Here is a 14,734-nt window from a genome sequence, read left to right as displayed (position 1 = left end):
ACCCTTGCAACATTACATGGCTAAACTTCAGAAAAAGCTCAGAAACTCAATCCAAATTCATGTCCAAGTATTTGTATTTGTCATATAATCAGAGATGCCTTGCAGCTGGAATTCTTTTCCCATCAGCACTGGTGACAGCATGCACACCACAGTTTGGAGAGCAGTACAAAAAAGTAGGTGGCTTTTGCCTGTGCCTGTATTCATGCACCTCTAAAAAGATGAATGCTTCTCAAGACTAATTTTCAAGAGCCAAACCTGTGAGAGGAACAGGACCAAAACCCGCTCCCAGTGCCTGAGAGAGCAGGAGTGACCGAAGCCACAGCTGTCCTGGTGAGAGAGCAAACATCAGGAAACAGGAAATTGGGTTTGAGGAAAGAACCATAACAGGTCATGTCCTATCAAACAACAACACTTTTAGTGTTTTTCAAATGAAGACTGTTGAATGGTGGAAAGTGGACAGAGATACTGCTGTGAGGCTCTATTTGAACTGTGCTGTAATTTCAAACTGGAAATTCAATAAAAAATAACCTAGAAATTTACCTCAATTTACCTAATACCTTGCTATTGTGACTGTAACATCTCATTTTGCTGGCATCAAAAAACACAAGTGTATAAAGACTACAGCTGCAAGTTGTATAGCAACAAATTAGCTCAGGAAAAAAAAAAAAGAAAAACCCAACTAAAATTTTAATGCTTCTAGTTTGCAAATGAGATTATTCCTTCAACATTCCCTGATCTCTTCCACACCCACTTACCACTTGAGGCTTCTCCCAAATTTACCTTTCTTATTCCTGAAACCAGTACTGGCAACTTCAGAATATCCCCCTTCTCTCTAGGCAACTGTCAAATCTGTTCTTCCTCCCTCTGGTCTCTCCCTAGGCCTTAATTCAATGGAGTGAGAACATTCTCAACACATTTCTATTCTCAAAAAAATAAAAAGAGAGATTATTCAGTAATCCTTCACAGTTTGATCTATTTTATGTTGGACAACATGCTCAGGAGGAGAAGTGCTGGGCAGACTATGTCTTTAAAATGCTTTTATCCACACACTCCCACACTACAAAGAGCCTTTTAAAACAGACTGTTGTATCTACTACTTGCAGTGCCAGGGATTACCATCCAGCTAGGCCAGTTCAATCTCTAACCTTATTGCCCCTCTTGGCCACAAGGATAGCAAATTAAAAAATCACATTATCCCACAGGCACAGCAGCCTTATCATCAGCCATTCTGAAACAATAGCTAATGAGAACCATAAATAGAAGATGACACAGAGAATAGGTAAAGTCCCCAAAGTCTCATACAATAAAAAGCACACATTCTCTGTGGGGGAAATGAAGTAATACCCTGTTATTGGTATACAGTATATTACAGAATTGGCCGAGGTTTTCCACCCTCGAGTAGAACAGCAACAATTGTCAGCAGCTTCCTACAGCTGTGCCATCTGTAGCACACACTTACTATTTGCTCCACAGGAACTATCACTGGCTGCAGAGGTGGTTTGTTTCATTTCTTTCCTGGCATTGTAGCAAAATGACAATTTCCCTACCATCAAAACTGACACAGATGTACTCACGTATGCTTCAAGCTCGGACCATTTAAAAACAAAAAAAACCCCAAGCCTTTGGTTTCACTGCGACCAACTCATTGAAGAAAATAACTCCCTTTTTTATAAGTCTTAACAAAAACAATGTGCAACATCAGTAATTCAATAGCAGAGTTCAAACTGATTTCGTGTTCCAGGTCCATCCTGAGCTGCTGTCAGGCTGTAATTATGTTTGCTAACTCGTTCCCTGCTTTCTCTGTTAGGGAGCAATCAGCCCACGCAGCCTGGGGACAGGGACAGGCCACTGCTGGGAAAAGCAGCCACAGACATAGTGTCATTACCTGTACAAAACAAAACCAAAAGGGGCTGCAACCATCATCTCAAACTGCTCATGAAAAGCCTACACACCGATTTAGCAGGAGGCAGGATTTAAACTTACCCTGTTCTGCTGTCCAGCACATCCCAAGTCTCACCAGCCTCTGACTGCTGCCCAGAAAGCGCAAGTTCATTGGCAACACCTTGTACTGGTTCACCAGGTAAACTGAGGTAGACTCTGCAGCTGAACTATTACAATGACCTTTTCACTGAGAGATAGATTTCTCGACATCACTACGTGTGAAAAAACACTGATATCATCCGAAGGAAATCCTTGCTTTCTTTCCCCACCCCCTAACTTTTTAGTCCCTGGATGCTTCAGGAGAGCAATGCACCCAGCATCTCCTGGGTGTTGTCTGCCTGTGGTCAGCCAGGGACACCTGCACCCTCCTGCCCAGCTGTGACTGCTCACAGATGTTGTTCTGACACTGTCAACGTGCTGAAGAAAAGAGTATGCAGAAAACACCATGATGTTGCAGCCCTCGATTTCTTCCTGCAAGAAAATGGACTTGAGAAATCTGACAGACAAATTGCAGGAAGGAATGTTAATAGATATCACAAGAGCAGTAAAAGCACTCAAAGAACTAAAATGCTTCCTCTGACCCTCCACCTTCACTTTTGGTTTTGCCAATGTCTGAATAGCTTCTGAATTCCCTTTTTTTCCCCTCACAGACCTACTGAACAAATCAATGTTTTCCAAACTGAAAAAGTTTATAATTTGGAGCTTTTGAATCAGCTACTGTTTCTCACATCTTACCTATCAAGCAAGAGCTATTATGTGAAGCCTTGTGCAACTTCTCTTTAACTTCTGTGGGCATTGAAAATTATGCATGTGTACCGGATTCCTTGAGTACTTAACAACAAACAGCTCTGGTGAATTACAAAAGTAAAATGCGGCATTACTGGGTATATTTGTATTAGGACCACAGGAATGTTTGCATTCAGCATCAGCTAAATGGGAGCAGCCCTTTAGCAACATCAGATTAGGACAGAGTTTCGCACCAGTGACTGCAATTTAGATGACAGAAGATTTGATCAGAGAATTCCGTAGGAGAAACGAATGCTCCACTGGCCTCTGCTACCAAACATTTATCTAAAGATTGGGTAATTTTCAAGAAAGAATCAGGCCATTTAAGGTACTGTTGAACAAACAGCTGCAACCAGGTGAAGCAATATCATCTTTTAAATACTTTATCAACGAAGACTTAACTGCAGTTTAGAAAAACTGGTAGTGTGATAATTAGACTTCATTAAGACATATACAAAATGTTTGCAGGGACATTATCTCCTCCTGACAAACAGTGACTGAAAGTTTCTTCATTAACAGGACTCAAGTCCTTTATATATGCAAAGGGGAGAGGTTTGATTGTTTCTGTAGTTCTTTAGGGGTTGGAAAGGGTGGGTACTAGGGGTTTTTGTTTTGTTGTAGGGTTCTTTTGTTTTTACATCAGCTTGGTTACAACCCACTTTAAGCAGTAATTAGTTGTTGTTAGTCCCCTAAAAGTCAGGCAGATGCCTCTGTCGTGCCTCTGTTCAGGTCATGATGAGACTGTGCACAACTCTGGTTTCACCTAAGAGGTGCACAGTACCTCACCACAAAACCAAAATCACATGAGCCATGTATGCAGAAGATACAGCTTTGCTCTCCTTCTCTTCCTCAAAAAAAAAGATTAATTCATGAGCCTGGGGGAAGGAATGAGGGGCTGTGCTTGCATTTCTTTAAGGCTATTTTCCTGTTATTTTTTCATACTGGTTTGAATAACATTAGCATGGATATTACCTTTTCTAAGAGACCGTGGGGTATATCTATTCTACTATTTCTACTTTACAGTCCCAGCAGTGCACGTCTTCAAATTACTTCCAATAATTATTTTGCAACCACAACACAATAACTGCCACCAGTAATCGCACTCAGAGGTTGATATACTTCCTAAGTCAACTTGCTGCCTTGCTTTAACTCATCTGTGTCAGTCATGCAGTCATACTAGGTTTTGGGAAAAATATTTTGGATTATATTGACAGGCTTCAAAGAATATAGGTGTGGAGTAGCTTTTTTCTGTAAATGGTTGTTTTGGAGTCTGAGTGAGGTTTTTTCTTTTTTTTTTTTTTTTAATTACTTCAGTTTAATGGGGAAAACACCTTGGGCACTTTCAAGGCATCTGAAAATAGATCTTCACTAACCAGGCTGTTTGCAGGCCAAATTCTGGTTGAATTCCCACTGACTTCAGCAGAAACAGGATCCATGGTGGTTTCTTATATTTAGGCTTTTCTTAGTCATGGCCGAACCACAGAGCTTTATAATCATTCCAGGTCCACATCTACAGAAAGGGATACTCAGGGACAAAGGGGATCTCTTTTTGGCACATACCTTCTTGTTAAAACTTCCTGGAATCTTTTTCAAAATAAGGAGCAAAACATGACTGCAAAGCCAAAGTTGTCAAAGGTCCTACCTTCTTCCCCTAAACCAAAGACTAGATTTCAGACTGACAGTGTTCTTGGGACACCATGACTTTTTAAAAGTTGCTAGTACAGAATATGAACACATAGAAAAACCCTCATTCTTTAAAAAAAATTTTAAAAAAATAATAAAAAAACCAACAAAACAAACAAAAACAAGCAATCAAACAAACAAAATCAATCAAACAAACAAAACCAAAACCCACAAAAATTATCTTGTACTACTGGAAAGCCAAACTCCACTAAGTGGTGGGTGCCCTTTTAAACTGATTATCTTAATCTTTCAAGTTGCCGCTTAAAGTTTTCTGCCAGTTTGGGGGAATCTGCCCAATCCAAAGGTTACGTTTGCATAGCTGTTGCAGAACAGGGGCACAAAAACCAATGTAGCATTTATTTATTCTGGGGGATCATCTTTGTTTGTTGTGTGTCACACACCAGTAGCTTGCTACCACACCAGAGCTTGCATTCAAAAAATCTCCCAGTAGCAGATCCTCACAAAATACTACTTAAAACCAACCAGCCCTCACAAAGTCAAATCACTTCTTTCAACTGAGATTTCACTCCTTTGGGAGCAATCCAGTAATCAGCTGTAATCAAGATCTTTCATTTATACTTTTATTATAATAGGCTTTCTACTTTCCATTCCACACAAGCACAGGGGCAGAAAGCGAGCCTGGCTGCAAAAGAACTGTTCATGGTGGAGCAACTGCAGTGAACATTAATTTACATTATGGGTACTGAGAGATGTCTCAATACCACAGGGTTAAAATACCAGAGTACAAGATAATCTTCTCCTCAAATGCTTCGTGGGTTGCCTGTTAAGCAGCCGGTGATAAGCCCTGAAGATATGCAGAATATGAAGTAACAGGCCAGGTAACACAACAGCTTCACTCCACTGCCAAGAGCAGAAGGAAAAGCTGCCCCAGAAAGTCATCACAACAGTCACTGAACCAGATTTAAAACTGGGCACGGACGAACACAAAACTAATCGGGAGTTTCGGGAAGTCCAGATCCCAGGAGTGGCATTGGTGCTCCTGTCTACTCACCATCAAGTCACCGATGACAGCTGAGCATACCCATAGTTCCTGGAGCAGCTGGCACACACCATTGCACTCACAGCTTTACCCACAGAGCAAGGTCTAACTTTCCATGCACCCATATTCTCTTCCAAGCAGTAAAAGTCTGGGTAAAGCCAAAATCTGAATGGCTGAAAGCACCATGTGTTTCCACACCATCCCCTATTCTTTTCTATTTAAAACAGGAGGAAAAGAAGTCATCCCTACACCATCCCAGGGATCTTATTCTTGACCATTGCCATTTTACCTCCTGGAAATCTCACTGTCAGGGTCTCTTAATATTAGTAAATAAAGTTTGGAACGTTTTTAGCCTAGTATTTCATAGAAGTAAGGCAAATTAGGCCAGCTGTACATCTCTTGGTCTATACATCTACTCTCTCACACATGCCTAATGTTGAATTTCATTCAAAAGAACAGAGAGGAGTAAAGGACAACTGAATAGCTGATTTTCCACACGTCTGTAAAAGCAAGAGAGGAGATCAGAGCACAGGCATCCCATCAGAGACATGGGCTGCAAGGAGAACAAACCTGTTATTAAGTACCACAGAGCCATTGCAGAAAAATTTCTCCATAAATTTCCCCAGCTGTAGAAAAACTTCAAATGGAAATTATTACTCCTTCTCAAGTCAATCCATCACAAGAGAAAAACCAGCAGGAAGCCAGACTCAATTAGTTCCATTTCTCCCAGGACTAGCTGCCAAGGTAAAACAGTAGTGCAAGGTCTCACCCTACCATTTGCCATCACTGTCTATTCTCCACATCAATTTTTGTCCAGAAAAAACCTGCTACTTTTTAAAGAAGACAGGGAATAAAAGAACTGGGGTGCAAGTGTTGCAGGAAAAGGGAGCATTATTTGCCCAAACGAAAGCTAAAAACCCACCTAATTCAGGGGAAGAGGAGGCTTAAGTAGATAAATTACATGAACTGTTTAGATATGACTGTTTAGACAAACTATATCCACAGTTTTGTCATTTTCATTCTCAACAGTCACTTTCAGTTGGACACCTGAAATTAGAGAATAAAAGTCATCAATTTCTAAATCAAAGCATCTTCAGCTATTCCCGTGTATTAAGAGATATTTCGGACAATGGGAGCAGTTCATGAAGCTGCATTTCAACACACAGTAAACGCTCTTCTCCAGACGTCCATGAAGTTAGACGCCAGCAGACAGTGTTTTTATTAACAACTAGCATGATAAACAGAGATTTTCCAAACGAAATATAACACTTCACAGATTTATAGTGAGGGACACCCTCCTAAAACATCAATAGAAAGCACCTCCCTCCCTCCCTCCCACAGAAGGGAAACAGCCGGCCTCATGCCAAACAAACTCAAGGAACACTCGCAGCTACTGAGTTTTCCCTCACTTTGCTTCTGCAAGAACTATCATCTGGCAGTTTTTGGGATGCAAAAAGATCTATGCACATGAGATACAGGCAAGCTTCCCCTGTTCCAGAAATCTGTTACAAGGTACAAGGAGCTCCAGCTCTACTCTTGCTTGCCAAAAGATTTTCCAGGGTTTCTCCTGGAGTGAACTTTGCTTTGACACAGCCCTGCACTCACTCTTTGATCACTGAAGGTAATCTCCAGAGCCCTTTTAACTCCACAGCCTGACAGCCTGTGAGCTGAACAATGGCCACAGTAGCTGTATCTGTTCTGCATGTCCCAGACCAGTGCCAAAACCACTGTATCCTACAATCATGACTACTATACTGTACTACTCTAGAGTGTGATTTTTCAGTCTTCTACTGTTTTACAAGAAATAGTTCTTACGGTGTGCCTAATTTCTAGATTAAATTTATTCATGATCAGCTAATAGCCACTTCTTCTTGCTTTTGCTAATGCTACTGGGGTTTGGTTTGAGTTTTAAATTTAAATGTATTTTCTCCCTGACAAGAAAATATTTAGAGAGGATCATCTCATGAACCTTATTCCAAATAATGCATAGCCAGTATTGGTCATTTCCCTCTCAGTGATTTCTCCATCCCCCTGACCATCCCAGTCACTCTTTTCTGCTCCTTATACTATTTGAGCCCATCTTTGCTGAGCAGGGTTAACCAAGGCTGTACAGAGGATTCCTGGTACATCATGGCAGAGGTATTTCCTCACCACAACCAGGAATATTCCTTCATAGAGAGAGGGATTCATTTTCACCCCTTCCACAACAGCTTTTCCTTCTCCAAAATTTCACTAGGAATTAGCACTTCCCTAGCTTACCCTGCACAACAAAGCTTGACTGCTCCATCAGCCATAAAAGCTAGGAAGAGTCTCCAGACACACAAGTAACCAATTGGTTACCTGTTTAGCTTGTAGATTTAACTATTCCCAGAAATAACCTGTTTCAAACTCTACCGCCATCCTGCTGACCTCTCTCCAAGCTGGTATTTCTGCTGCAAGTTAGACATCCGAGGTATTCTTTCTTTCACACTGGATAAGCATGAGCTCTGTTAGGAAAAGTTTTTTTCTCCACCCACAAACACAAAGCTCTGGCAAAGCTATTCAGTGGGCAGTGAACTGGTCCCCAGAATCGCAGAAGAAATGGCACCTCTTCACCTCATCACCAGTGCCTCTATATTAACATGCTTATTTTCTTCCACAGAGGAACATTGGAGAGGACTAATTCCATCTTCACTCCCTTCAACAGCTCTCCTAAAAGCAAGCTAACTTCTTACTATAATGCAAGCCAAAGAGGCCTTATGCAATAAGGATTTCGAGGATATCTCTTTGATCTAAAAGGACAGCCTTAACTGTGCTTCAAGTTGTTTTTACACAAAGCCATTAAAATACAGAGAGTAAGCACAACTTCCTTTGCTTGTGCTTTCCCAAGATACAGAATTCAACACTCCATGACCCAGCAGTTTCCTCACTTCACTTCTGAGGTCCAGGTTCTCAAAGGTTAGAGGCAATGATTAAAGCACTGTCCAAGGACATAGCATATGCTCCACTGTGCACACAAACCAGTTGCCTTAAGACCAAGTTCTTACAAAGATCTTCAAACACCAGTGCTCTCCCACAGACATGAGGAGAAGAGACTCCATAAAGAAAACACATGTAAAAGAGTAGAAACATTTCAGGATGTCACAGCTCTCTACCTGTTTTTCTTTCTAGTGTAGTAAATCTCATAGTTTAATTATTCTTATAATTCAAAATACCCCCAGTAGCACTTTAGAGGATACAAACTATGAAAACCATGGAAAATTACACAAAAAGAAACAAAAAGCAAGAGAGTTCACATACAGAGCATACTTGTGGGCCTAGGAAACTTGTACCAGTGCTGACCAGGCTGTGGTCACCGACTTTTAAAAACTACTTTTGCTGACAGCAGGGAAAAATGAGTCTTTCCTTGCTGGTTGTATTTAGAAAATAAAGAGTCACAGAATCACAGAATATGCTGAGTTGGAAGGGACCCTTAAGGATCATTGAGTCCAACCCTTAGCCCTGCACAGGACTATTCCCAAGAGTCACAGAAGTCTACAGCAAGTAACTGATAGCACAGCACCCACCAACCCTTCTGTTACTCAGCATCTACTCCTTGTAATTATCTCCTCGATATATGCTTTTACTTTCTTCCTGGTATATTTTCCTTTCCTGGTCCTCTTGCCCAAAAGCATAAGGATTTCTGCTACTGTAAGACCCTTGTGAGGACTGCTGCCTCTACAAGACACAGGGAGAACAAGGAAAAGTTTATTAGTACACCCACACCAAAGCAATTCCAAGGCAACACTGCACAGAGCCAGGGACAAGGCAATTACCTAAACCCCAAGATACACCCACTGCCCGCTCCCACAAAGGAGAAAATCTTTGTGACAGTAAATGTTTCTCGATCTCACTCCTTGGGACTCTGGATATTTGGATTCCTTATCTTGAGCCTTCAGCTTGTTTGCTGAAATGTTAAATCTGTTCACTTAGGCTAGAGGCCACATCTTGATTGTTTTCATCTCAAACGCTGGAGCACTAGTGTGTGTGCCTATGTTTTCCACTGGAGAGAAAAGATACTGCTCTTGCCCCTGGTGTCCATTATTCCTGCTATGCTATCTACATAGGATTACCAAAACAGTTTGTATCTGAAAAGGGGATTTGATAGTTCTTCTTTGCCTCTGAAACTGTATTGTGAAACTCCAGTCTTTCCCACTTAAACACCTTCATCATCACAGTGACTTTGCTATCAGACTTAAAATATACCAAGAAATGGATACAACTTTATTTGGTGATAACAAATGGGAAATTTCCCAATAAAAAGGTGCTGGGAGAGACAAAAAGATTAACTTTCTGTTTAGTTTTCTCTAAAAGCTATGCCACTAACAGGAGGAGAGAGAAAAAAAGATTTTTTAAAAAAAGGAGGTTTCCACACTGTTTTAACACCAAAATCTCGATCCATACACGCAAAAGACAAAAGCTTTCACAAACCACAAGCAAACTGGGGCAAAACTGCAAGGATGAATGTTTTGAAACTAATGCTCAAACCCACTAGGAAGGATTCACAAAAAGAACCTTATTGCACTTCCAGTATCCTCTTTAACAGTTACTTCACAGCCTATGACAAAGAGCTGTCGAACTTTTCACTATCCCATCAGCATAAAATTGAAATGTTTAACTTTTGGGGAGGGTTGTGGGTTATAGTTTTTTTTCATTCTAGGAACTGCAAAACAAAAGAAAATTAATGTTATTCTTTACTAGTTCTTTATGACAAAGCATGCCTTGATGTTGGTTTATACATCAGAAATCAAGCTCTGGTTTCCTTCTTTTTGGAGGATATGAATGGAGAGGTTATATAAGGGTGTAATAAGAGCTGTTACTTCCTTTCCCGGTTGAAGAGAAAAAGCTGTGGATCAGGTTACAGACTCGAGGGCTGGTCATCACAACTGCAGCCTTCCTAAAATTTTTGCCAGTAGTCCCCCAACAAACAGGAGAGGCTACTTAGAAGGCTCTGAGAATTTAAAAGACTAGGTACATAGCTATAAGGGGGGGAAATGTCTTTATTTTTGTCTTTCATCAAACTCAGGAAATTCCCCAAGTTTGATGCATACAGTCACTCAAGTCACCACTTTCTATTAAGTTTGTTCTTCACTAGTACAGTAAAATGGATGAATGAAATATAGGGTAAGATTTATAGGATGGTCTGATAAATGAGCTGTGCTAAATAAGCTTAGCAGTCTGACAGAGCACTGAACTTTAATGGGTATGTCAGTGTTTGTCCCAGCTCTGACCACACAGCGCAAGAGAAAGGAGGAAAAGCAGTGTCCAGTTTGGCCTACACAAGAACTAAGCTGTTCTTTGTCCCACTAGCACTTTCTTCACCTTCCTCTCCAATTCCCAAGCCACTCCTATTACTGCTGCCGAAGGAAGATGAGATCAGACTCCAACATGAGGAATTTCTGTTCCCACAGAGCTCAGGGAAACCAGATGATCTCAGAGGATCGTGTGAAGCAAGTCCATGACACTTCCATGAGGCAGAGCATCTACTGTATATTGCCAGCAGTTTCTTAAGAGTGCACAGTGGGAAAAATTAATAGCTTTGCTTATGTTTCCAATTTCTCTCTCCCACTTCCTCCTCTCATTTGCCAGAATTTTTTTCCCTTCCCTCAGAAGCACTAGTAGGCTTGCAAAGTACGCTTGTCCTTCTCAAAGCAATGAAATCAAGTCTTGCACAATGCTTGAAAGGGCTAACACAGAGCTAAACTACGGCCCCTGGCATCATTTTCTCACAGAGTTCCTCCCCACAGGTGTGATTTAACAAGGTCTCTTACAAAAAAAAAAAAAAAAAAAAAAAAAAAGGAAATTAAAAAAGCAAGCTTCTATGATTTAAGATGCTTTCATGAGTCCTTTCACCTTCGCCCTGCTGAGCACTCAATCTGCCTGTGGTGCCTATAAGGAAACAAGCTTTTTAGATGTCCAACACCACATAGGTGTTCCAGAAACATCTTCTTTCCTAAAGACATGGGGGAACTTGTGGCAACCTAATAGATCAGTAATTGCTACATGACAGCATGAGCATGGACCACTTATGTTACTTTGGGAATAACAGGAACGGTCCAACCATTATGTCTTCACACAGAATCAAACCACTTTGCATTATGCACTAAATTGAAGATATTCTTAAACTCGGACCTAGGACAACTGGAAATAAAAGCACATAATGAGAAAAGTGTCATTACTTTTAATATGTTTGAAAGTGGCCAAGCACTGAACTGTACTTTAACAGATGGGTTGGACTACTCCTGGTCTCTAACACTGCACACTTTTGGGGGAAGCCTTGTTTTTGACAGAGGGCTTGACAAAGTGATGATTCATCCAGGGAAGCACGGGCAGCTTGTTGCCAGCCTTAATTCACAATTAACAATAGGACAGACGGATATAGAAGGCTCATGATCCGACACAAAAATTGCCAAGTCAGCTATTTTACCTGACCTTTAGGTTTTCCAGTGGTAACTTTTTATCTAGCTATGTTTTAAATAGTTTCTGCAACATAAATTTTAAGAGTAGTTACCTTTTATTTCGTAACTGTTACATTTGTCCTTTAGAATAGTGGTCCTGATTAAATACATAGCAACTGACCTAATGACGTGGTCTGAAATTCCAAAGCTTTAAATTACTCAAAAAAGTGTGAGCACATGGGTACCACCGGCAAGACGAGTGAGCAATGGACCTCTGCACTTCGTGACTGGACCGCCAGCCCCACTCCCTGTGGCTCTGCTAGGAAGGCCATTGTTTTCCACCGGGGAGTCCGGCCACTCCGAGGAACAAAGGGATGCCCATCCCAAAACACACAGCGGCGGCAGATGTCCCATACCGCATCCCAACAGCTTCCATGGGCGCAGACAGACGATCTTCCTTGGGAGGCTACACCAACCCGTCCCCTCAGGGAAGTTCTCTGGGACAATGACCCTGCCCTGTAAAGCCCTTCCTCAAGCCTCTTCTCCAAATGTTACCCGACAGCAAAATCCCTCATCCTGTTCCAAGTTACGAGCACACTTCCCACGGTCCCCTCGAGCCCTACACCCGAGCCCGCTCTTTTGAATTCAGCAAAGCCGCGCACACACGGTAATTATTTTAGGCAAGAAGAAACAGATGCCACGGTCTCTTCCCAGAAAGAGCACGCACCCACACACACACACACAGGGGGTGAGATGAGAGCCCCGGGCGGTCTCTGCGTGTGCGCGCACCAGCGTTCGTGCCTAAGTGAAGCTGCCCGAAGCCCGCAGTCACCCACCACATGCTAAGGAAAGACACAGCGCCCGCAAAGCGCCCCGAAGCCGCGGCTCTGCCAGGGGAAGGGACGCCCAGGAGGCGCCGGGGTTCCCGGACCCGGCACCGAGCCCCCACACCACCACCCCAAGCCGCTGCGGCGCCGACCCCATCCATCCCCATCGCGCCGGGCTGCGGGAGCGCCCCGGTCCCGGAGAACAAAGGGAGCCGTGCGGTGTCCCGGGGGGAGCTGTACCTGTGCCGCCGAAAGGCGCTGCCCGCCGTCCCGCGACCGCCCGACGCCTCCCGCCCCGAGCCGGCGGCGGACGCAGCGCAGCCCAGCCCAGCCCAGCCCAGCCCAGCCCTGCCCTGCCCTGCCCTGCCGAGGAGCCGGCGGCGGGGAGCGGAGCGGAGCGGGGCTCAGCCCCGGCCCCTCCCCGCCCGCCCGGGGGGCGGAGGCGCCGCCGCCCGGCCCGGCCCGGCCCCGCAGCGCCGCCCGGCGGGGGGTCCCGGCGCGGCCCCCGCGCTCAGCCCCGCCCGGGACCCGGGACCCTCCCAGCCCGACCCTCCTCACCTGCCCGCCCGCGCCCCGCCCGCCTCAAACCCGCCCGGTCTGCGGCTCTCGGTCACACCCCGGCGTTCGTTTTTCACCCCTGCACAGCTCACCGTAAGCCTTCACCGTAAGCCTTTGAAAACTAACCAGCAAAAAAGAGAAACCGACTCACAGTTAACTACGGTGAATTATTCCCAATTAACTGTTTTAGCATGAAACCCAGCAACACCTCCCACTCGATTTCTGCAATAATGTTTTTCAGCACCTCCCGGACTGAATCTAAGTATTTACAGCAAGCTTTGTGTAACATATCTATCCAATCCTGCCCCGATAAGCACATGAGCCATCAACAATGGAAGGCGACTACTCCATTGTGTGAAAAGACAGGGAAAAAAAGAAAAAGCCCTAAAGGGCTGTGCTCATACCGTGTCTCTAGGACTGAGCGCAAGGAATAGATGTTTGTCCCCACGCCCCCTTGAAAACTCCCCATCGCACAGATCTGTAGGTCTACATATTACACCGACACACTTCCTGGAGAAATATGCCGTGTGAAAAGTTTCAGTGCTTGTGCTTTTTCTTAAAAAACAATTACCACATTTTCTTACTTTCTAATATTTGCAAGCGGGCTTTTTCCAAGCTGGGTTGTTTTCAAACAGCAATAAGCTTCCACACTCGACCACAAGCCAAACCTACACTGGCTAGATAGCTGTGAGAGGAGGACCTGAACTGCAGATACACGACAAAACTCTTCAGAATGTGGAAGAAATCCGGTTTATATCACCGGATTCAATATGATCAGAACCACAGAGTAAAGATGCAAAATGCATTCTAAAAGCCTTTCTCATTAAAACAGCAGAATCCCTCATCCCGTTCCAAGTTACCAGCACACTTCCCACAGTCTCCCCAAGCCCCATACCAGAGCCTGCTCTTCTGAGATAGATATCTATATCAACTTCAGATATTTCAAAGTAAATGCTACACGTGAGATACTCCTTGGTAGTCCTGTTTATAGAAAGAGACTGTGTTCTCACACAGTTTTTCAAATCTGTAACTATGCAAGTGTTGGAGACTGCCTTCGGATGAATCCCAGGAATTAGAGCCCTGCAGCCCTGCTGATTCATAGACTCATCACTATTTTATTATCTGCAGATTTTCAGCACAGATGCTTAGCTCCTAAGATTTGTCTTGCCCTTACTTTTTTTATATCTGTAAAATTAATGACAGGTTTCATTAGAAGTGGTCAAAAACTACTTCAACAAAATATTTTTCCTGCTGAAAAATGGAAAGCTTGGTCAAAATTCAGTTCTAGGGAAACAGTGACAGTCTGATGTAGGTATTCTAAGCAGAATAATTTAGGTTTGGGGTGGTTTGAAAGAGACACAAGCAAGAACATTCCTGAGCAGCACCATGACCCCATCCTTTCACCCCATTCTCCATTCAGGTGAGTGCTTTGCTCATGACTCAGCTTACTTTCTGGGAAATAGTTATTGCATTCTTTCCCAAATAATGAAAGGGGGAAAAAAAAGAAAGTAATTTCCTTCTAT

The 14,734-nt window shown here is 43.2% G+C and overlaps 1 protein-coding gene across 1 annotated transcript in view; it reads right to left on the bottom strand.

Annotated features, from left to right (window-relative positions):
• Positions 1–12,970, bottom strand: part of MYO1B (myosin IB) — a 112,922-nt gene extending 99,952 nt beyond the window's left edge. Inside the window, exon 1 of the mRNA XM_032692902.1 lies at positions 12,894–12,970. The gene's annotated coding sequence lies outside the window, so the exon portion shown is untranslated. The remainder of the gene's footprint in view (positions 1–12,893) is intronic.
• Positions 12,971–14,734: the final 1,764 nt, after the last annotated feature.

The sequence above is a fragment of the Chiroxiphia lanceolata genome, chromosome 7, assembly GCF_009829145.1.
Source record: "Chiroxiphia lanceolata isolate bChiLan1 chromosome 7, bChiLan1.pri, whole genome shotgun sequence".
In the NCBI taxonomy this organism is placed as follows: domain Eukaryota; kingdom Metazoa; phylum Chordata; class Aves; order Passeriformes; family Pipridae; genus Chiroxiphia; species Chiroxiphia lanceolata.
This window is presented reverse-complemented; position numbering and strand designations above follow the sequence as displayed.